This window comes from Buteo buteo, chromosome Z (assembly GCF_964188355.1).
Source record: "Buteo buteo chromosome Z, bButBut1.hap1.1, whole genome shotgun sequence".
In the NCBI taxonomy this organism is placed as follows: domain Eukaryota; kingdom Metazoa; phylum Chordata; class Aves; order Accipitriformes; family Accipitridae; genus Buteo; species Buteo buteo.
The window spans coordinates 36,650,897-36,673,277 of NC_134204.1; the positions used below are offsets into that span (position 1 = coordinate 36,650,897).

Below are 22,381 nucleotides of genomic sequence, written 5' to 3' on the forward strand. Positions count from 1 at the left end.
CATGTACAAGCAGGATAGCTTTCTGAAAGGCAGGATCATATTTTCCCTCCACCGAATACAGGAAAACCTGAAGTTAATGAATTTGCCTATCCTGGTTCCAGACTGCCCAGATATTAGCTGCGTGGCTAACAGAACCATGAGTAAAACTCTATAGTCTTAGCCCTCCAGTAGCGTTTTAGTTTAAACCCTTTGTCCCTATCCCTTTTCCACCCCACCTTTAAGCCGGCCATGGTGGCAGAGTGCTCCCCCGGTGCTGGGGCACCTGTTGTGAGATGGGATGCCACGGAAAACTACACGCGCGAGCATTTTGTTGTGACAAGCTGGGAACGGGTCTGTCTGTGCAGGTCCGTGTGCCTATGTCTGTGTGATTTTGTGCCTTTGTTGTGGTATAAAGCCTGGAAGGGAATGAGAGACAGAGTTGCTGGCAGAGGGACAGCAGAAGCGCTGGGCATCTGCAGCCCCAATGGATGGGCGACCGAGGGCCCAGGGGAGGGTGCAGCAACCCGGGTCCAATGCACCCCCTGCCCAGGGGGGACAGACCCCTGCTCTGAGGAGGGGCGAGCAAGTGATTCAGAGGTGCTCAGGCTTGCACGCTCACACTCTCGCCGGCCTCAAAACGTGTACTCCAGAGGGAATCTGAAGTCTCGTAACTGAGTGTTAATTATGTCTGAGTGGATTCTAGAGAAAAGGAAAACCATATACTGTATCAGCAGAGAAATGGTTTCACTGTGAGGAAACTAATGATGCTTTTATCAGGAACAATATAAAGATTGCTTTTTTACTAGTGTGTGTCCCACAGGGTTTGGACTATGAGATATTTCTGTATCTGGCTTTAGGTTCCTCTGAGCTTTTACATAATCAAATCAATATAGCTATGATTCACCCTCTGGCAACAACTGCTCCTTCCAAGTTCCTGCTGCTTCTTTAGTGACTAAAGAGGAAATAAATAAATAAATAGAAAGAAACTTATTACAAATCCGTAAACATTGATTTGTTTGGTCTTAGATTTTACTTTTTTTAATTGCCAGGGAAAAAAAGAAGAAAAAGGAGGCGGAGGCGGGAGGATATATGAGTTTGTGGTCAATGGGGCAGACATGTGATTGCTAGTCTGATACTTAGGGAAAAAAAAAAAAAAAGTGGATTGATAGGATTTCATGAACCAGCATGAAGTATTGTCCAGGCACAGACTGAAGGGCGACTCAAGGGCAGATCGGGCAAGGAAGGGGCAGAGGCTGCAAAAGCCAAGGCAGGCACAGAGTCCAGAGATGGGAAAATTTGATTTAGCACTAGCAGCCCTGTACTGTTTGGAACTGCATCTCGACTTACATGTTGTTTAGTGTGAAGTTCCAAACGTGAGTTGCCTGTCTCCAGTTTCCAGGCAAGCAAAGGAAGAACTACCCCCCCGCAACTGAAATTTAAAAAGAAAATGAAAAATGGCCCAGATAAGATGCCTTGCCCAGCTGGGTTCCTTTCTATGCCTCCACCTCACCACTGATGCTCCCACCCCTTTACCCCCAGCTAATTCCCTTAATTCCAGAAATTTTCTCTCTCTCCCTCCTTCTTTCTTCTGGTGTCATATTGTTATTGTCACAAATATTTTCCCCTTACAGGTGCTGGTGCAGCACAGCACTCTGGCACAGTCATCACACACTGGTGGAAGTGACATCTCTCGGGATCATCTTGTCTTGTTTTTCTCTTGGCTGACATCTCTGTTGCACTGAAAGAAAAGGAAAGACTGAACAAAAAGATCACTGCCTTTTACACAAAAGAAAACCCATCTTTTAAACAGACCTCATTTCATCCTTTCTTAAGAGTGTGTGCTGTCAGGCAGGACTTTGGAGGAGGGTGTCCAAGGGGGCTGACACTGTTAGTGCAGGAAACTCCTCGGGGCCCTACCAGGCCACTCACTCAGTGTGGCAACCTCGGTTGTCAATGTGCCAAATAACCTCCCAGTACACTGTTAATCCTGAGCTAACTCCTGGATAGCGATACTCCCGTCTGTGACAGGCAGGTCTGCTGATGTTTGTAAAGTGCCTTGGTATCTTTGGGCAGATGGTGTCACTGGCATTAGCTTTTGGGTGTTCCAACTGCCTTTTGATGAAAAAAGGAAAAGCACACCTTATCCCTACATCCTCCTCCCCCCCGCCCCAGCTCTGTTTGAATTTTCCTGGGGTTTTCCACCTTTTTTTTTTTTAAAAAAAAAGGGAAAGTATATCTCCCTTACTAAGATCTGGGAGAAGAATTTGGTATTTTCCACATACAGATCATGGCAGAGGGAATACAGTGGGCTGTTCACATTACAGGCCCATTCAATCCTAATGTAAACCTTGATTCCTTCTGCAGATCTGGCAGCAAGCTTAACATGGCTCCACGTGCTCCCGGAGGTGGGTATTCCTCTGCCCTAGAAAGACACTGTTGTAAGAGCAGTGATACCCTGGGAAAGCCTGCAGTCCACATGCAATGGAACTGGCCAGAAAACTGCAAAAAATATTTGCAAATTATTTCTTGAGACTCAATGCAGAAGATACTCAGTGATTATTATATTCCATACATAGACTTTGACCGGATTATGAAAATGGTATATTATTCCTCGAATAATTTAAGTAAAAAACAGCTTTTCAGCCATTACTGTTCAACCAACAGTGGTACATATCTTGTTCTAGAGGAATGGATAATTTGTAGCTGTAGATACTACATTAGATGCTGTATGAATTATAAACCTTGTTGGTTTTTTCCAGGTGTCTGATGATCATGGTTACTGCTCATGGTTAAGCACCACCTTCCCTTTGTTGTGAAACACAATGAATACTTTTTTCGGTTCCTGCTGCTGTACAGCTCCAGAGACCACAGGACTTTGAATTCCTGGAAAAATAAAACCAATTCTAATCTTAAAAGTTGGGGAGCCTTTAAATTCATAGTTCATGTAGAGAGAGTGGTAACTCTCCTGTGTAAAGACATATCTCCCTTGTGCCCTGACAAAAATTTCTCAGCAAAAATGCCTCTTTTTGCTGAAGTTATTAAGGGTTTTATCATGATCACCAATAACACAGAACAAAGTGGTAACAAAACTGATGAGTGTTATTAGTTAGTTCTGGTTTTTCCTCTTATAGCTTCTACCTTTATTTCAGCAATGTGGGCTTTCTTTTCCCAGTCCAGAGAAATCTAGTCCATGTACACATCAAAAGATTTGACCAAATACAAAAGTTATGTGCAACATTAGCTTGGTGTCTGCACTTCCAGGAATGAATGAGACACTGTGGAGGCATGTTCCCAGCTGGTGCAAATTGCCATCCCTGCACAGAAGCCAGTGGACCAATGACAATATAAGCCAGTCTGCTCCTTAGTGCATGAGGGTTCGACTTCCTCCAACACAGGCAAACACACACACAATCAGAAAATACACTTTAAAAATCTAATAATACTTACTTGAGGCTTTTAAACTCCTGAGGGGTAGATAGATACAAGGCAGTAAACTAGCAAAGGGAAAGAAAAACAGTTAAAAAAAAACTAATAAAAAATCCTATAGGAAGGAAATGACACCCCCCCCCCCCCAAGCCCTACCCCCTCCCCCCCTTTAAAGGAGAAAAAATTAAAAAGGGAGCTAATTGTTGTGCTTGCTGTGGTGGCTTGCCTGGAAATGAACCTATGAGTTGAAGGCATATGGTGCTTATGTTGGAATTGTTTTCTAAACAGACTTTTTGCCTGTGTGTCTTTTTCACCTCTTTCAAACATCTTGTGCCAAAAGCAGTAAAAACACTGCTGCATTAAACATAAATCAGGGCCCTGTGCCTGCAAAGGACCTCTGTTGTTGGAGGGGGGTTATTGGACTAGGGATGAAAGGAGACCTACCACCGCATTGATCTGAGGTGATTCTGTGGAACATATTCAGCTAGGATGCTTCTAGCTAGTTATGACAATGTGGAACATTCAAGCAATTAATGAACACATGCTTCAAGTAGAAAGGCTGAACAAGGGATTTAACTGGATGTGCATGTTTCTTTGACTAAATATATTCTAAAAGAATACACATTTATGTATTTGTTTTGATAGAGTATTTTACCTATCCAGAGTAACAAAGGGTCCATATTAATAGGCAAAAGTATACGTTGGCTATTTGTAGAACAGTGTGAAACCATTTGTTAAATAATTTTACATAAAAGGAGCTACTCTGCAAGTTACCACAAGTTCACTATAAATTTAGTATGGGGACAAGCTGCATTATGTCACACCTGCAAACAATTTTCAGAAGCCCAAATCTGAGAATTTGTTCCCTGTGTTGCTAATTTGCAACTCATTTGGTAAGATTTTAACCCTTCCATACTAAAGACGTGGTTCTTACACCTGTGGTCTCTTCAGACACCCAAATCATGAGTTGGACCTATCTGTTGCCTACTTGCAACAGAAACTCTCAGTGTAAATGAAGATTCTGCAGGAAATTATGCCAGCAGTTTGTACACTTGCATATGTAGTATATAACCAATTGCATATACTAGCAGGTATGTATGACCTTTACACAGAGAAAGCGATGAACAAATGTCTGGGGCTTTTATGTGGACTGTGGTTGGAAGCTAGCTTAAAGTGAAAGTGTTTGCCCATACAGCCTCCAGACATTTTATGCAATTTTTTTAGTAAGTAGGGATATTAATCTGGGTATGCTAACTAAAGTTCCTGGTGTATTCAGTGTGCTAAATTCCACCCATGATACCAATGGCATCCTTATCAAATCACCCTGTTAATGGGTGGCTGAATTTCTACAGGGTGTCATATAGACTGAACACTGTTTATAAAGCGTTTGGGAATTATTTCTGCTTTTGGAGAGCAGGAGAAGCCCATTCATATGTTACACCTTGGGGAAGGAGACCGGGGAAGGTACTGACTCTGCAGTTGCATCCTCCCTGTCACTCAGTTCTGTGGAAGACTGCTCAGGGACCTTTGCTGAGATTATGCTCAGTCATCTGTTGAGGCATATTTCCTGCTTTGGGGACAGACTCTCAGCTGCAGCACTGTCATCCCTAGCACTGCCAGTGTCCCCTTGTGCAGGGGGAATAATCCCATCCTCCTCACTGCCACGGATGATGAATGCATGCCATGTGCATGTGTGGGTGTGTGTACTCCCTCAGGTGAATGGAGGGAGGGTGCAGGAAAGTAGCTTTCACGTGCAGCAGTATGCAGAAAAGGCAACATGGCTCCTCAGAAAGCAGTGTTGTGGTGGGGCCAGAAAGAAGCGGGGCTCTGGCGCTGGGCTCTTCAGCAGATCCTAGAACACCCATCGCTCTTGGAAGCTCATAACCCCTCTCCTTCCACAAGGAACAAAGCCCAGGTGGAAACTCTGAGCCGAAATGTATAAAGTTTCCTTTCTTCAAAGTGCTTTTATTCTCTTGGCATAGGGACAAATTGTGCCTTGAGGGCCAGATCTGCAAGTGGATCCATATGGAGAAATCTTTATGTGTTGGGAACATCATTCAAGTCAACGGGACGCTGTGAGGGCACAGAAGCTTGCCAGGTCCAAGCTGCAATTTGAAAAGTGTTTTGTGTTCCTTCAAGGTAAAAAGCATACTATAAACCTAAGCAATAATTCTTTTAATAAGAAAACTATTGTGCTTGTTCTTTTAAAAGCAAAATGCAAGAGAAGACCAAAACCTATATAGCTTCTATACAACAGAAAATATTTATTTTTTTTCCAACAGGTGGAAGGAATTTTATCTTGTGCTTTGAGCTACAGGGAAAAAATAATCCAATGGACAGCTTATACATACCACAGGTATCAGAAAGAGTACAAGTCCTAAGACACTAACCTAACTGTATAGTAAAACTGAAGGCATTCCGGGCAGTGCAGGCCATGCTGTTCAGGGGACAAGATGACAAATTCTTTTCACAAAAAAACCACCAAACCCTATAAATTGTTACTGAGTAAACTTGAAAGTACATTTAGGGAGATTTGGTTATGGCATTCGAGAGCAATGTGGGACCATAAAGATAGTATTGTATATATTATCTTTGTGTTTCATACATGCTATTGTTGGCTGCAACATGACCTGATGAAGGGGCATAAATCTGGGAATCAGAAATTTCTGTGATTTTACTCTCTATTCTATTTATTTTCTATATCGTCTTTAAGTAAGTGACTAAACCTATTTGACAAAGGTCGTATTTGTAGTTGCCTGTTTGATATGTGTAAAGGGTTTGCAGGTCAGCTGCATAAAGGTTGAAGATGCAGGCTGAAGGCTGAAGGCACTCTTCATCTTCACAGAGCCAGCATTGAGACTATCCTAGCATTCTCCACTGCAGGGGCCAAGGCAGTTTCCCAGGCCTGCAGTACAGACAACACAATCAGCATGCAAATTAGATCCCTCTTCGCTTTCCTACCCAATGTTGTAAGATGAACCTAGACTCTACATCAACTAATTTGGGTCCTTCTGTCATGACCGCAATATAAGAGAGGGATTCTTGGCTTCTCTTTTCATTCAGGCATCACAGGGACCTTATATCTAGTGAGAAGATAAAAAGGTTACTATTAATCCAATAAAGGTTAAGTGTCATTTTGTTAGATGTCTATCTTCAACAGAAGCCCAGCCTTTCCTTTGCAAGCCCCCATTTCCCTGTGAAATGCCTGCTCCCATTAGACGTGTACTGCAAAACACATGCTGGTTGTTGACTTCAGTGAAAGCAGAACTGGGCCTAAGAGAGTTGCCTAACCTACTTTGCTACATATTGTAAGATCATCCCTCACTGGAACAGAGAGGCACCAGATGGGTGGTAGTGGTTTGGAGGGAATGTGTACCCCACGGTCAGTTTTTTTTCTGTTGCCTGCTCTTGACCTTTCAAGAAGTATGTTAAAATGACTACAATCCAAGAAGGCATATTGTATATAAAATGAATGACAGCTCCTAGCGCCACCAAGAAAATCAAACCCTTTGTTTGTTTAAGATTTTTAAAAATACATCTGGGAGTAGAAGTCACAGAGTTATAAATGAGTTCCCCGACCACCACCAAAAAAAATAATTATAATAAAAATAATGGTACCATATTCCCTGATAAACCTGTGCCAGAAAAGCTCTTGGGGATCAAGTTTTTGTCAGTCCCCAGCTTTTACCAATTTAAATTCTTGGCAGCATATTAAAAAAAAATGTAGAAGGTATTTGAGACTGCAATCCCTCAGGTACTAAATCTAGTGTTTCCTGGCACTAGATGAATGTTACTGGAGTTAAAACCTAGCACCGTAGCACCAGATCTCCATAGCTGTTCATATTTATACTTAACAGACAAATATGTCATGCTTTCAATATCCCTTTATGCTGCCAATTTTTTCTCACATTTTTTTCCTCTGATAAAAACAAAGGTGAGAAAGTTCCACACAGTGGCTGACATCAACCTATTTTTGTTTGCTTTTTCAAACTTCTAGGACACACCCTTTCCACCCTGAAACTGTTGCTTTATGCTGCTTTTTAATTACCTACTTGGTAGCAAAAAAGGCAGAAGAGCACATTACCTGCCAGGTATACGCATGTCCTCAACACACCACGGCAAGTTTTCCACTCCACACAGATGGAAACAGGAGGTTTCTCAGACTCTTGTCCAAATCTTCAGACCAGTCCACACTGGCTTCTGTCATGGTACAAACTAAGGCTGCACTGCAGCCAAGTTAGTCAGCTATGCTCCTCCTAACACCAGATATCAAGCGGAGTTTACTCTCTGGCCACACCTTCCCCATTTTCTGCTTCCCCCACGCCATTCTCTGTCACCCAAGACTGGGGATTTTTAGTCTAAACTCAGGGGGTCTCCCAGTGCTGAGGTCTCCCTATGCAAAAGAGACTGAGGCTTTCTATTACCTCTGCTCTGCAGGGTTGTCACTGAGAGTACAGTCACACCTGAAGATGACTTTTAAGACTAAGTAGATAGTCTGACCTTGCACCATGGAAGTGAACCCTAGTATTACAGCTGACTTCAGGGCAGGTCCATAGTGCCTCCTCTAAAGACTGTCTTTGTTCTTTTTTTCCAAACTTAGGTCTTCACCTTAGTGTAACAAGCACCTGCCACAGTCAGTCTTTTGTACTGCCTGATCAGATTACACTATTCATTCTTTTCACACTTCTTTATAGAAGCTACCTTTTTTAATTGCTACTTTTTCCCATACCTTTCTGAATCTGCAGAGACTTAAAGACATAATTGCTTCCAGTATAAATCCAGCTTCCTCAGCAAATGGAAGATTCAGTTCCCAATATACAGTCACTACTTTCACCTTCTGACCTTTCCTCTTAAAATGGAACCACCACAACTGGCCAAAAAATGGACATAAAATGCCTGGCTATTGGTGAAACCAGCTATTCCACGTATTCATGCTGTGCCTGCAAAAGCAATGATTCAGCTCCATTGACTTTGCTACCCCCAAAAAAATCAAATCAACAAGCATAGGGAGCAGCTATAATATCTCAAGTCACTTCTACATTAAAGGTATTAAGTCACCAAATTCTATTCTTGTTTCTATTAATTCATCCTCGTCTCTTTTTCAAATCCATGGAACTACCCAGAATATAAATCTAGACAGTGAGTGACCCAGATAGCATCTTAGCTCCTTTCTGTAAAAAACCAGCTCTCTCTGCTGCTTGCATTCCCAGTAATCAGTAAGTGCCTTGATCTGCTGAATCCTCCAAACGAGAGGAAAACAGAAACACAGGTTTCTGAAGGATTACACCTTTTGTCCCAAAAGGATAGTTATCTCCAGAAATGTACCATTGGAACCACACAGGGGTTGTCTCCCTGGCTCTGAAGACAGAGTTTGGCCCTTTGCAATCTGTTCCATTCCTGTCCTTTTTGCTGCCTGCCTTGAGATCTGCCCTTACAATACAAAAAAAGAGAAGAGGCATGTGTGAATCTGGCCCAGGAGGGAATAACAAGTGGAGAAAGGTTGGGTAAGAGTGGATAGTTATGTATTTTCTATGTGATATTCAGCTTCGTATTGATTTCACCCATTTGGTGGACTAAACATGAACCTAATAATCAGATCCTGCTTAAGCCTTGTGCTTCCCCAGTAATTGACTCTCGCATATTGATTAAGATGTTGATGTGTCCCAGTATTTCTCAGTGGTAATGCAGCTGAGAATGGGCCTTCTCTCCCTGCGTTCTCAGCACTCTCTGTACTGCTGTCACCACACTCCCTTTAATGGATAAAGCTGTCATCCTAAAGCTAGAATGTCTTGCAGGCACAAAGACGAAATTAACTGTTCAATAATTTATGGGACATGGAAAAAACTTTACCCAACAACTTCAATTGATTGCTGTAAGTGTTTTGACTGCACTTGCCTGCTTTGCATAAAGTCAGCTACTTTGGAGAGTCTGATTTCCATTTACAGTATTTTCTTGGCCCTCTCCACAATACAAAATTTTGAAGAACTTTGGCTTGTTTCAAGGGATTTTCCTCTATTGTGCAGACCTGACATTTTTTCACTTCCCTATAGGTTCATGAGAAAATCAAGATCTTCAGTGAAATATGGTTGGTGAGCTTAATTAGCAGAGATTAAACTCAAGTGATTTAGATTGTTCTGAGGCTGTCCGGTTTTCCAAAACGGGTACCACAAAACAGGCGATCAGTGGACTATACCATCTGTGGGCTTGATCATAGGCAGGGAAAACTTTTACCATTTCAGATCAGTTCAAGCTAATAATTATTAATATCTTGTCATTTCAGAACCTCTGAAGTGAGCTGGTGGACACAATCCAGCTCCTGGACATGTGAATTCATATCACAAAAGGAGACCACAACAGTTTTAGCAAGAAGATCTATGCAGCAAATTATGTCTCGTCTCAGAATGGTAGATGTCATTTTGCTGGAGAAGCTGACACTGTATCATGTATTAATCAGTGGCAACAAGAACTTCATTCTCCAGGGATTCCAGTCCAGCACCTTTCATTATTGCCAGAGTCTTTAAAAACAAAGTGCTGTTCCCCATCTGGCTGCCTGTTTGTAAAATGATTTTTTCATTATTATTATTTAGTTGACATCTCTTATTACACTTTCTTTTTGTTAGTGAATTTGGTGCTCATGAAACATGACACATGTAATGGTTGGTTAAAGCCAGGTACAATAGAAAAAAAAGTTGTGGACATCCTTCCAAGATAATTTTTCTAATATATTTCCATTCTGCCCTACAATATGTTTTTCTATATTCACAGTGACATATGTTTTTTCCATGGTGCATTGTAAGTTCACCATTAGGAAAATATATTTTTATTTGGGAGGGAAAGTTCCTTTATGAAACATGATAAACAATCCAAAGCATTCCAGTCCATCAGGACCTTGAGAAAGAAAGCTGAGTCTGCCATCTTCTAAAGGTGGCAGAGACTACGTGGTGTCAGAGAGTGATGATCAAATACTTACCCACATCAGCTCAATTTTGGGCTGTCATAGCACAGTTGAATTTTCCTATTTCAAGCCCAGGTGATTCAAATGTTCTTAATTAACCAAGATGTAATGACATTGACCTCCCCATTTATCCGAAGCGCAGCTTTCCAGTGAAACTCTAAGATCAGCTAGGTTGTGCTGAACTTACCATAATGACTGTACAAGGAATTTTGTCTGTAGCATTAATTTCTGCTGGTAAGATCAGATATTAGCATATCAAAGCCTGACATTTCTAATGGGTATTGGACCTCAAGCAGTAGGAAAATGTCTTTAAGATGTTGCAAGTTCTCGACTTGCTGCTCTCACAAAGGGAGCAGCTGGCCACAACCTGCAGTGAAGTGACATCTTGGAAGATCTAAGAAGACTTAGGCTTGCTATAGGAAAAGAAAAATCCATTTTTAGATTGTTTCATTGGTCAGCATCCAAAGAGTTAACATATGGTTATCTATAGCCATATCTAGAAGAAAAGTGAAGAGGAAATCAAAACAGAATGAAGCAAATAATGAAACCCTATCCAGTCATGTTTATTTGCTTTTCTCATTTCAAGGTGTTAATCCTGTGTTACTGAGAACATTCCCAGAATATTTCCCAGATGGAGACACAAATGCAGCAGCATTTCCACCGTCTGTACTATATTTCCATTTGTTCTCCTTTGAGAAGCTCTTTCTAAACAGTCCCTCCAAGTGGGAGGATGTGTTGATTTCCAGTTTATTGTAGTGCTTGGTAGTTCAGCACCAGCCGTCAGAATTTTCAGTAGTCTCTGCTGTTTGCTGCAGAGCCTGTTCAAAGTCCAGGCCTCTGGAAGGATCCCCAGGAGGACTACAGCTGGGCCTGTTTGGATATCAAAGTCCAAATTAAAAATTTATGCCAGTGTTTGAAAAATATCTGACCAAAATCTTGGTATGGATTAAATCTCCCTTGCCATGCAAGCTTATCCAACTGGGGCTGGAGGATTTATTTTTAAAGTGAAGAAAGGACCGAATAGCTGCACAAACTCATTCAGGTCAGATGTTTGTTAGCTAAATTATCACTGGTAATGAAACCTTCTAGACCTCACAGAGAGGCTAAAAGAGCTCTGGCTTTTCTCTTGCTCTCTCACTCTTCCTTTTCCTTCCCTCCTGCCTTCCAGCCTGCCTGACTCCCTTTCTTCTGTTCTTCATTCTTTCTCTTCTTCTTTCATTCCTTTTCTTCCTTCATCTTTTTTCCTTCTTTCCTTCTTTACTCGTTCCTTCCTTCTTCCACTTCTTTTTATTTATCTGTTTCACTCTTTCTTTCTTCCCCCACCTCCTTCCTTCTCTCCCAACTTCCCTCCCTTCCCTTTTTCTATTTTAAGTCAGAACAAATCAATTTAAGTCAGAGCAAATCAATTGCCCACTACTTAGCATGTAAGGACACCCATTCACACTGTAGGAAGAAAACTGCTGTACCTGCCAGCACTAAAATTCAAATCAGGACATCAACAACACAGCAGTAACAATATGTTGCTGGAATAATTTCTTGGGTCCTGCATTTCACAGCTGAATTGAAAGCAGTCAAGAGCTTGCTCAGCTACCCTTTTGTAATGACTCCTCTGTGGAGTGCTACAGGATGAGGCTGAGCTAACAGGGACGACTGAGAAGTCTAAAGTGGCTGTGCTTTTAGTTGATACATCTTCCTGCAATATGCTGTTACAGCCACCCATCTATCTGCTGACTGGTTTTTTTGCTAAAAGATTGTAGGTTAAGGAGGGGACACTTGTGCGCCTGACAGACCTTACTCTGATTCTTTCCTGCAAGAAGCAGCGCTCTGAATTAGCTGATTATTTTACAGGGCTGGGGGTAAAGAATAAAATGCATAAGTTACCCCAGTTAGATCCACATGGCAATAGTGAATCAGCAGAGTTAGTCTGGTTTGCTGCTTTTCTTTAGAAGAAATCCCTAAAGTTTGTGGAGAGCAGCTGTCCTTCACCCCAAAAGCTTGTAAGATCACAGAATTCCCCAGACTTGGTCCTGCTCCATAAGAAGTCTTTGTAGTCTTTGCATGAACACCTTTTGTTTGTTTTGAACATACCTCCCACTAACTCCATTTGCCACTCCCTATTTCTTATGGTGCAAAAGAGCGAGCAATTGATCGCTATCCGTCTTCTCTGTGTCACCATGATTTCACAGATATGAGAAGGATGGGAATCAAGGCTGCCTGGGAATAGTATTTGCTGGCCATGTGTGGGGCTCAGACTAGACAAGCAGATACATCTGCCCTACAGCTATGTCTAGAAAAGCGTAGCACTCCGTCTCACAGAATGAGCGCAGCATCCAGCCCCAGAAGCCTGCAGCCCCTTCTGTGCCGTCTTTGCCAAGCCCACGGAGACTTTGCTGTTCCCCCAGGCAGGCCTGGCCAACTCCTGCTGGGTGCAGGTGGGCAAGCAGGAGGGTGTTGCCACCTTACTGGGGGTCTGCAGGGCTTTCTGGCCACCAGCAAGAGGGCCTTGCAGGGGCATTTCACGCAGGGCAGCGAAAGATATCACAGAGAGGAGTAGTTGCCACCAGAAGCGTATGGCAAGGAGCAGCAGTGCGTCCCAGCTTGAGGCCCATCAACAGGAGTGTTGTTCACAAGGGTGCAGAGGTGTCTCCAACCTGAATCCTTAGCAGGGTGGACCAGACAGCAGGAGCGCCTACCACCCATCCCCTCCTGTGACCACCTACCACTGCCAGCCACCCTTCCACAGCCTCCAGGCACCTTTACAAATGATGCCTGGAGGGCACCAGCAAACGAGCATCCAGGCAGCTCCCTGCACAGCACGTGTACACACAGCCGCGCATGGGGGCCGATCCCACCCAGGGTACCCCAACGCCGGTGGCAGGTGAACCCCGACATGCTGGGGTGGTTGACCTGTCAGCGGAGGGCAAGAAGAGCAAAATAAGTGGTGGGCCTGCGGTCTGGTAAGAAGCAAGAGGTTTTCTATCATCAGCCTTGTGTCTTCCAGGGAGGTTTTTCAAATATGATGATAATTTGCTGTGCATCTTCTCTCCCAGACCACGCTCCCTAACCAGCACATGGGCACAGACCCAGCACCCAGATTGGTAGCCCAACACCTGTGTGTCAGGGAGGGTTCACAGCCCTCGCTTTTGTTTACTCCGCTTCTGCACACACAGGAGGATGCCGCTGCGGGGAAATTCTCTTTGTGTCTCGCGTGCCTCTGAGGGCCAGACCAGAACAAAGCCAGTGTTTATGTTCCCTGTCGTTCCCCGAGTAATCCACCCCAGGCCTAGCCCCAGCAGGGCCCCTGGGTGCGCTGCATCTGGGTGGACTCAGAGGGTTTCCAGCTGGCCCACGCAGGCCGGGGTGGTCTGCCCCCACCACGTCCACCAGCAGGCCTGCCCCCAGTCCCAGCCAGCCCCCGTGGGTGAGAGGCGGGGGGTGGAAAGCTGTCTCTCTGCTCCCTCGTGGGCTCGTGCCAAACTGACGGTGGCCCAGTAAGCAAGGGGTGGGGGCTTTCCTTGTGCACGGCGGCTGCACTTCGGCTTACTTGAGCCAGCTCCCAGTGAAAAGGGATGGGCTGCTTTTAAATGTTTTCTCTTGCTTTTTTTGGTCTCCCAGTAAGGCAGGCAGTCTCTGGAGAGCTATTAAGCGTGGGCTGGTTTTCAGGGCTTTCTCCTGGCTAGCAGCCTCTCTCTGTGAAGCCAATTCGGCTTGCTTGCACTTGACAACGTGAAGAGGTTTCTTCATGTGACAATAATAAAGTATTTTTGCACTTTATAGCGTGTGTCTCCTCTCTGGACTCCAGACCCTTGGGGAAGGTCTTTATTCCTATCATTTCTCTCCCTTTGCCTCCCCACCTTTCCACACAGCACTTGGGGGGGGATGGGGGGGGGCATGCCTGGTGCATGTGCTACTCTTTGAGTGAGTAAGTTGTTAATTTCTGCAGGGAGAGACAGTAGTTGAAGTATGCGAGTCTAGTAGGACTGTTGCACAAAGATTTTATATTGGTGTATAAGAACACAGAGAAGGCAGGAGACAAAGATGTTAGAGATGTGTGGTAGGAAAGACAGGCTACTTGATGCACCCATGTTCATCTTGTATTTGGTTGTACAGGGAGTGGTTGTCCATTCTGCCTGCAGAAACATTTGCTAAAGCAATCACTCTTCTGAGGAAAGAAGGGAATCATCCAGTCTCCTACTCCATCATAGCTGAATGGTAAAACACACATAAAGAATTTTTTATTTTTTTTTTCCAAATGAGGAGTGAAGGTGGTTTTGCTGCAGCAGAGCAGGGCAATATGTCTTGGAGGAGCCTGCAGGCATCAACAAGAGGTACAGACATCATGAACTCCCTGTAGCCACCCCTTTCTTAGGCTTGCTCTGTGTGGCATTGTTCAGACCTCTTGACCAGGGGGGCAGTGTCTTTTGCACTGGAGAGTGGCTTAGCAGGAAGATGCTGGTGTGGCCACTGTGGACAAGGCCAGTGTGGCTGTCTGTGTGTTCCTCCAAGTGGGCTGGTGGGTCCCTACCTTGCAGAGACTGCTCCTTGTGATCAGAATAACTGCTGCAGCCCTGCAGTGGAGGTGGGGTAGAAATGTGGGTCTTGCCTATATCCCCAGCAGAGCCCAGCAATGATGAACCCGGAGGTGAACATAGTCACCTGCCTTCTTCTCTAACTTTTCCATACACTTCCACGGATATTGCAGTCTTCCTCATTGTCCCTTCTTGCCCAAACCTAGTGAGAAGCCAGCTCTGAAGCTGCTGTTGCTGCCTCAGACTGTTTATCATTAGTTCTACAGCTTTGCTGTAGAACTGAATTACTTCTCCTCCTCTTCCATGGCCATGCAGTATGCCACAGATGGAAAGAGGGGGTCACAAGCTAGGTCTTTATATGGCCTAACTGAATGGTAGTGGATGGGAAGGGGGCATAAATTCTTCCCCAGCTGCACAAGTAGCTTAAAAGGAATGCACAGTTAAAGGGCAGCTAGTTAAAGCTGGGCACTAGCAAGAATGAGCTTAAGAGGGTAGAATAAGAACACGGAATATTGGCTACTGAAATAGTTTATGATAGCGAATATGTGAAAAGTATATTCAGTTTTCATTAGGAGGAAGCTCTGTCCTTGTTGAATTTCTTCCAGATAGCTCTGCTCACCTCTCATCATGTCCTGGGGTTGCAGAATGCAGAAGGCTTTTGAGTATAAGACTTGAGATATCTCTGAAGATCTTTATTATTCCTCATAATCTCCTGGGATCACTCATAATTTTGCCTTCTTTATGTGTAATTTTGTGTTATTTTTCAAAAAAACCTAAGGAAGCTAAACCATCCTCCACTTAAAATACCAAAGGAAGCCTGTCTTTTCTCCCCACTTCACTGTCTCTATTTGCATGGAAGCCAGACTGGGTTGCATCAGTAGTCAAAGGTCTTAAAGTGAGCAACTGATTGGAAAACTGCTGGGACATCCACCTGTTGAACCTTCCCAGACTTACAATTTCATTCACTTCAGGGCTATCTTGCACTTCTTAAGGGAGGCAACTACAGCTCAGGAAAGGCTTGGGAAGGGGAGTAAGGCAATCCTTTCTCAAATTCCTCAGCTTCTTGTCTTTACAGCAGTGTGCAAAGTTCACCCAGATTTCTCAGGTTTCCCAGCTTTTTTGGCAAGTAGTGGATCCTGCACCTAAGCCAGAGGTACACCATAGAAGGACTCATCTTTTCTTGTGAGAGAGGATGAATGATAATTCTTGGTGTGTAGTGTCTCTGACTTGTTTTGAGATGCAGAAGACAAATGAAAGAGTTAAAAAAAAAGAGAAAGCATGCATAAGAGAGTAGACCGTGGGAGTGCCCTAGGCAACCCACTACAGATCTTAGCACAAGGGTAGTTCGGAGGAGAAGGATAATTTTGGCAAATGGAGAGGTAGCACCAGGAGTTGCAGCCTTTTCTTTCCCCTTATCCTCCTCGCAGCTGGCTGATCTCCACCCAGCCAGCAGCTATAGCCTCTCTTACTCTGTGGGAACAGTGGAAACCCCCTCTGATATGGCAGTACAGCAGGCAGGAGATGCTTGAGCAGTCATGCCTAAACTGAGTTGAGGGAGTTTGATGGAAGCATCTGGCAGTTCATTCTTGGTCTGGCTGATTGTTGCTTCCTGGGAAAACTAGAGGGACATTGGAGACAAAAAGGGTCGATACCTTCATTAGCTGCACACATCATAGGAGGCGGGAACTGTGTACCGCAACTCAGTGTACATGATTACCTTTTACAGTTACACCAGATGATTGTGTCTGTTATTGCTCATGTAGAGAATCTGCAAACATATGTAACCCGAGGTTCAACAAGCTGATAGGCTTGGCAGATACATGCGCATTCTTGCCTGTGAATCTTAGCTCAGCGTTCAAGTATGATTGCAGTGGTACAGCGCAGGCCAGATTCTGATCTCATTTACACCCTTGCCAATGCAGAGTAACTCCACTGATGCCAAAGTGTGGGCCTAAAAGCTGTCCAGCTGTGGCCTGAGCTGGAGTTTCATTGATGTCCAGCATGAGAAAGAGTTGCATCCAAACTGTGTTTCCTACAGTGGACTGTGCATAATGAACCAGAACAATTGAACCATTGTGAACCAAAGCACAGGCACAAGTCTGGACTGTTTTGACATCCAGGATAAATGTAGTAAATTTATTCCTTATCCTGTAGCTGTGCTCTTTTCTTCTTCTTCTTTTTTTTTTTTTTTTTTTAAATCTACAATATCCATAGTAAAGTTTTGCCAGGTCTGATATTAGGTGGGGTGCTCTTTTCAGCATTTACTTGTGAGGCTTCTAATCTGTAGATGTAGGATATACAGGAACATCATCAGAGGTGATAAGTCAGATGATTGTATCCAAGCCTCCCTCTTCCGACGTAAGGGACAGTTTCTGTTGATGCAACATGCACAAAGGTGCTCAATACTTACATTAGACTTTTAGGTCCTCAGGGTTGTTAACTGTTCCAGCTTAGATTCAACTGTACCTTAGCAAAGTGGGTCAAAGTGGCTTAAGATAGTGATATATCACACAGCTATTAATATCTTACACAATCTTCTGATTGACCCCCCCAGTCTGGACTGAGATTGAAGATCGGCACAAGAGTTGTTTGTGTATCAAGACAGGAGCTGCAGCAATGTAGTAAACTGAAGAACGGGCTGGAGAAGAGCAAACGGAGAATGAGAGGAATGGGAGGACAGTGGAGGAAAGTTTAAAAGCAACATGAAGAGGAGGAATAAGAAGACTCCACAGGGTCAGATGGAATCTGATAAACTTTGACAAAAGCCTCAACATACTTGGAGGTGTTTTGTAAACCTTCCAACCTTGTAACATATTCCCATCAATAGTCCAGAGGTGAAGTGATTTATGAATATACGTGCTTACACAGTTCTCTGTGAGCATCTTGATAAGGTAAATATATCACCCAGCAGGAGGCTACACTGCACACTAGTCTCCTTCCTCAGAGAGAAATTCAACGTTGTGGGCCCCAGCTATCCCTTTCTGACATACGCAGGGCGTGCAGTTTAGTTCTTCATTAAAAAATGTCCCATCGAGATGTTTAAACACAGATCTCCCTGTAAGGATGAATACATTGAATTGCTCTCCATCCAATTCTTCTCCATTTAATTGGTATAAAGCAGCTTCCCCTTGGCTACTTCCTCCCTTGAAATTATGTAAGTAGCCTCACTAGAAAGGCATAGGTAAATATTTTACACTGCACACCATGGATTAGGAGCACAGCTCCCATTAACCAGCGGTGGAATCATGCGGATTTTCTCCTCACACTGTGCTAGAAACATACCCTACAGGACGCAGAGACTGGGCTCCCAAGTGCCACCTTATGAAGAAGGTGCGGAACACTTTCATTTAATACTGCATGTGTTTCCATTAGCAGAGTCAATTGCTCTCCGTCCTCAGTTTTAAGACTCCCTGTTTCTCTGTATTACAGCTATGTTTCCAAATGCCTGCCAATCCTCCCTAGTCCTTCCATCTGAGCCTGCAAAGCTTTGATGATATAACACCACAGCATCTTGGCTTTCATTTGGTTTAAACTTTGTGTTTGCAATCACAGATGTGTTGAACACTGACCACTTCTATTTCTCGTGGGCTTACTGCTGCTTAGGAAAGCTTATGTGCCCAGTGTATTGTCACTTCAGGGTGGCAACTTATGGGGTGCCAGTAGTGCAGAGGCCTGCGTATCCTGAAACCTGCAAAGCACATGGGGAAAAAACATGTGGCTGCTACTTTGATTCAGAGCACCATAGCAACTGTCCACACTGGCATGGCTCCTACATGGAAAATTTATGTATCTGTGTAAATACTAAGCAAAAACCAGAATACATTCATCACATATGTAAAAATAGAGCTGTGGTTAATATACCATACACTGTGGTCTGTTACTGCTCTTGGAAGTGGTGTCTCTGCTACCTGCATGGATATGATATATCACTTGCCAGGTATCGGCTTTCCTCATTTACAGCTGTGTTGCTTGATGCCACCACACTTTGTCTTCACCACATAGCTAACTTTTCCTGCCTAGGAAATCTTCAAAAGAAAATGGCCTGTTCCAAATAGTCTATGCAGGTGAGGTTATATTGTGGCAGCTAGTAACAAACTTGAATTTCCACTTATGAAAAAATCTGAAAGTTTTTTAAAAATTCTAATTAAAAATTCTAGCTTTCAGAAAAGTAAAATTTCATTTTTATGTAACATTTTACAAATATAAAATAAGCGTAGAAGTGTTGTACTCCAACCATGTAAAATTCCACAATGACTTAAATAAGCTAAGTACTTTGCTTTAAATTTCAGCTCAATTAGAAATAGTAGATTAGACTTACTATTTGTATGAATGCATGAAGTGAAACAAAATTAATCAAAATGAGAAAACATCAGAAAAATATTTTTACTTGATCAGTGTGATGTATGTCAACTTTATGAAACAGCAACAGTGAGTGACATAGTTCCTTTTGCCTTTTTTTTTACTCAAAATTTCACTGAACTAAACCTGTTCTTCAAAAGTGTCTTGATTTTTTTTATTTAACCACATTCCTTAACAGAAATGTCTATTAATTATTTTCACCAGCTTGATCCAGAACACAGCTGCTATGAAATTCTATATATGACCCACCTTCAACATGAAAATCTTTGCTACCTCCTTGCTGATCCTGTCTTTTGTTTTGAGTTCTTTGCTAATAAGTAATGAAAATGTTACAGCCTTACAGCTTGTTTTGTGGTTGCAATTACGTAATCATTATTAATGAAGCAACAATGTCAAAACTGTGTGAAACCAAACTCACATTTAAGCACTTACAATAAACAGATATAAAACAACAGATGTCTCAGTTTTTGTTCTCCAATGATTTCATCCCTTGTTAAAAATAAACGTCTGGTTTAAAAAAGAAAAGGGCTTTTCTCAACTCCTACAAATTAATTGAATCCAGAGCCTGGTGATACAACTAAGGAGTTCTCTTTTTTCTTTTTTTCTTCCCAAAACTTGTTTGTGGGGATAGTTTTATTCAGTAAGCAATAAATTCACTTCAAAGCAATCCAGAAATTCTAGGAAGTCAATGGTGTAATGGTCATCTGCCCCAGCTGAAGTGTTGGCCCCTGATATCAATCAGAGATGTAGCCAAAGTGCCAGGCTTGTCTCCAGACTTGAACACCCTGAAAAGATTTTATGGCAGAGATGGTTTCTGTCCGCATTTTAGGTTCAGCCAACTGATACTGGTCAGTTACAAATGTTGGTTCAGATTTGGGTCAGTATTTGTCAATAGGTGCAGGGGTGTCTCGAGATCTGGGGAACCTCAGAAAGCCAGCATTCGGTTTTATGCAAACATCAAAAGTCCAGATGCTTATTTGAACCATCCACATCTGTTGAGTCTGCAAAACTGGGCTGGAAATTTAGCTGGAATAGGTTTCCCTGCAAGATTTCATAGACTTCATAGTTGAACTTGTGGCCAGAAATACCAGAGCTTCTTTTGGTATTTGAGCACTTTTTATTCCAGTGCTAACTAGGAATGTGTAGGTTACATTTAATGAATGGGTGGGATACGTAAAAATTTTAAAACTTCTCAAAGATTCAGATCTAGTGAGCAGACACTGTGGACAACAAAATACTTAATAAGAAATAAAAGATCTATTAGCACTTTGTGAAGGAAAGCAAAAATATATTAGAAGCTGGATAGTTTTTTATTCCTCTGAAGTATAAAACTCAATCTACTCTTTATCACAAGAAAACCTTTGGTAAATTGTTTTTTGGAAACAAAAGCATAGAAAAAAATTTTATTCAGCTTCTTAGTGAAAGTCAGTGTCCAAATTTAGGATTTGGACAGCTTGGTTGTTTTTTTCCTGTCCCTCTGGCACTGGAACAAGTGCAAAACAACTGTCTGTGCACTTTATTGCAAATCATGCACAATTTTAAACACAGAAACCAAGGTTCTTGCAAATTGCTTTCTGAGAACATAGCACATTTATGCTTACAGCACTATAAGCAATGACAAGATGTTTTGAACAATCTGTTTTCTCAAATTAGATTAACATCATGGAGCAGCACAATCTGCTCATTGACACCAAAGGGACAAAAAAAATCAGTGTTTTGTGTCCTCCTTCACAATATTGCTTTGGCAATAGACATTCACCGTCTATGTCATCATGAAGGATGTGGTGCACTTTTAGAGCTGCTGTTCTTTAGAAGAGACACCAGGCTTCACACAGCTCTGCTGATAATCAAGCAGTAAAAATACAGGCAGCAACTGAGGGTCCTTGCCAGCATTGTGCTCCCTGGTCATACCACACGTTACATGCAACCCCTTTTAAAAGTGATGGGTGAACAAAATTGCCTGCCACATTTGTCTGCACTTAAGTAGCAGTACATGATATACCTTAAATCACTACCAAAAAAATTTACAAAAACTTCACCAGTACAAAAGATTAGCAAATAGCTACTGCAATCTTTTTCTGCATAGTACCCTTGAACCTTTGCTGAGGAAACACAGACTTTCCCACCATAGCTGAAAGTAACAATAACCTTCCCCCTTTGTGCAGCCACTATTACAATCATACCAAGTTTGTGCATAGTGTAAGTACTCTCAAATTCACACTTGTACTGTTAATCCCGGGAACTACCAATTAAACTTCCTTCTAAATTTATTTATTACATACTTCCCTCTGGAAAGCACAATTTTTATTATCTGACAGAGAAAACCCAAACCCCAGGAAACTGAAACTGAGAGTGACCTATGGTTTTAATCTTCAGTCAACATGAAAATAGGTAACTGCTTTGTTTTGCTGGGTTTTGCACATTATAATTGTACTTACAAAAAAATTCCTTGAAAGCATGTGTTGTGTTGAGTGGCTGCATGCAAACAACTTTGGAACTAAGTAACTTTGATCTTTGATTTACAGACTACAGGGCAAAGGTTAAAATCACCAGCTTTGTTGTCCTGTTGGCAGCAGTTTCTTTTGAAGCTTCCTGCTTCCAGTGAATGTGATATACAGTAATATACACAAATCTCATTGTCTTTGGTTGTGTTTGTAATGGAAAAAATTATCAAACCCATAACTTTTGGTATTTGATCAGCTTTCTATAGACAACATTAGCAAGAATCTGTCTGTTCTTGCATATATATACATGTAGAAATGGAGGTGAAGCTATTCTCAAAAGACGTATTTGCATGCACAGGTAACGTGCAAACAGAGAAGCTAGCTGGCTATTTGCAGATTTACATAAGGAAGTTTGGGTGTTGTGCAGACAACTACTTATTTGTGCAAGATGGAAGCTCAATATAATAATCCAGGTTAGAAAAATTTGATTTTAAGAGACTTTGTTAAATACTTAGACATTGTCATTCTAATGGGTTGTAGACATTTTATAACAACTCTATTGAAATGAGCCAAAAAATAAAAAGGTTGTTGTAACTGTAATGGGAATCCAGTGCATGAAGACTTTGCACTGCTATGAACAAACTATACTTATATTGGCTTTTACATAAAAAAAAATTAAGTGCGCTGAA

At 42.4% G+C, this 22,381-nt stretch overlaps 1 long non-coding RNA gene across 1 annotated transcript; it reads right to left on the reverse strand.

Moving 5' to 3' along the window:
• Positions 1 to 994: 994 nt before the first annotated feature.
• On the reverse strand, positions 995 to 7,676 carry LOC142026953 (uncharacterized). Its single transcript, XR_012648957.1, has 3 exons — positions 7,490 to 7,676; positions 3,427 to 3,473; positions 995 to 1,717 (listed from the first exon to the last, which is right to left on the reverse strand). It is a non-coding gene; the product is annotated as an uncharacterized LOC142026953 (long non-coding RNA).
• Between the last annotated feature and the right edge of the window lie 14,705 nt (positions 7,677 to 22,381).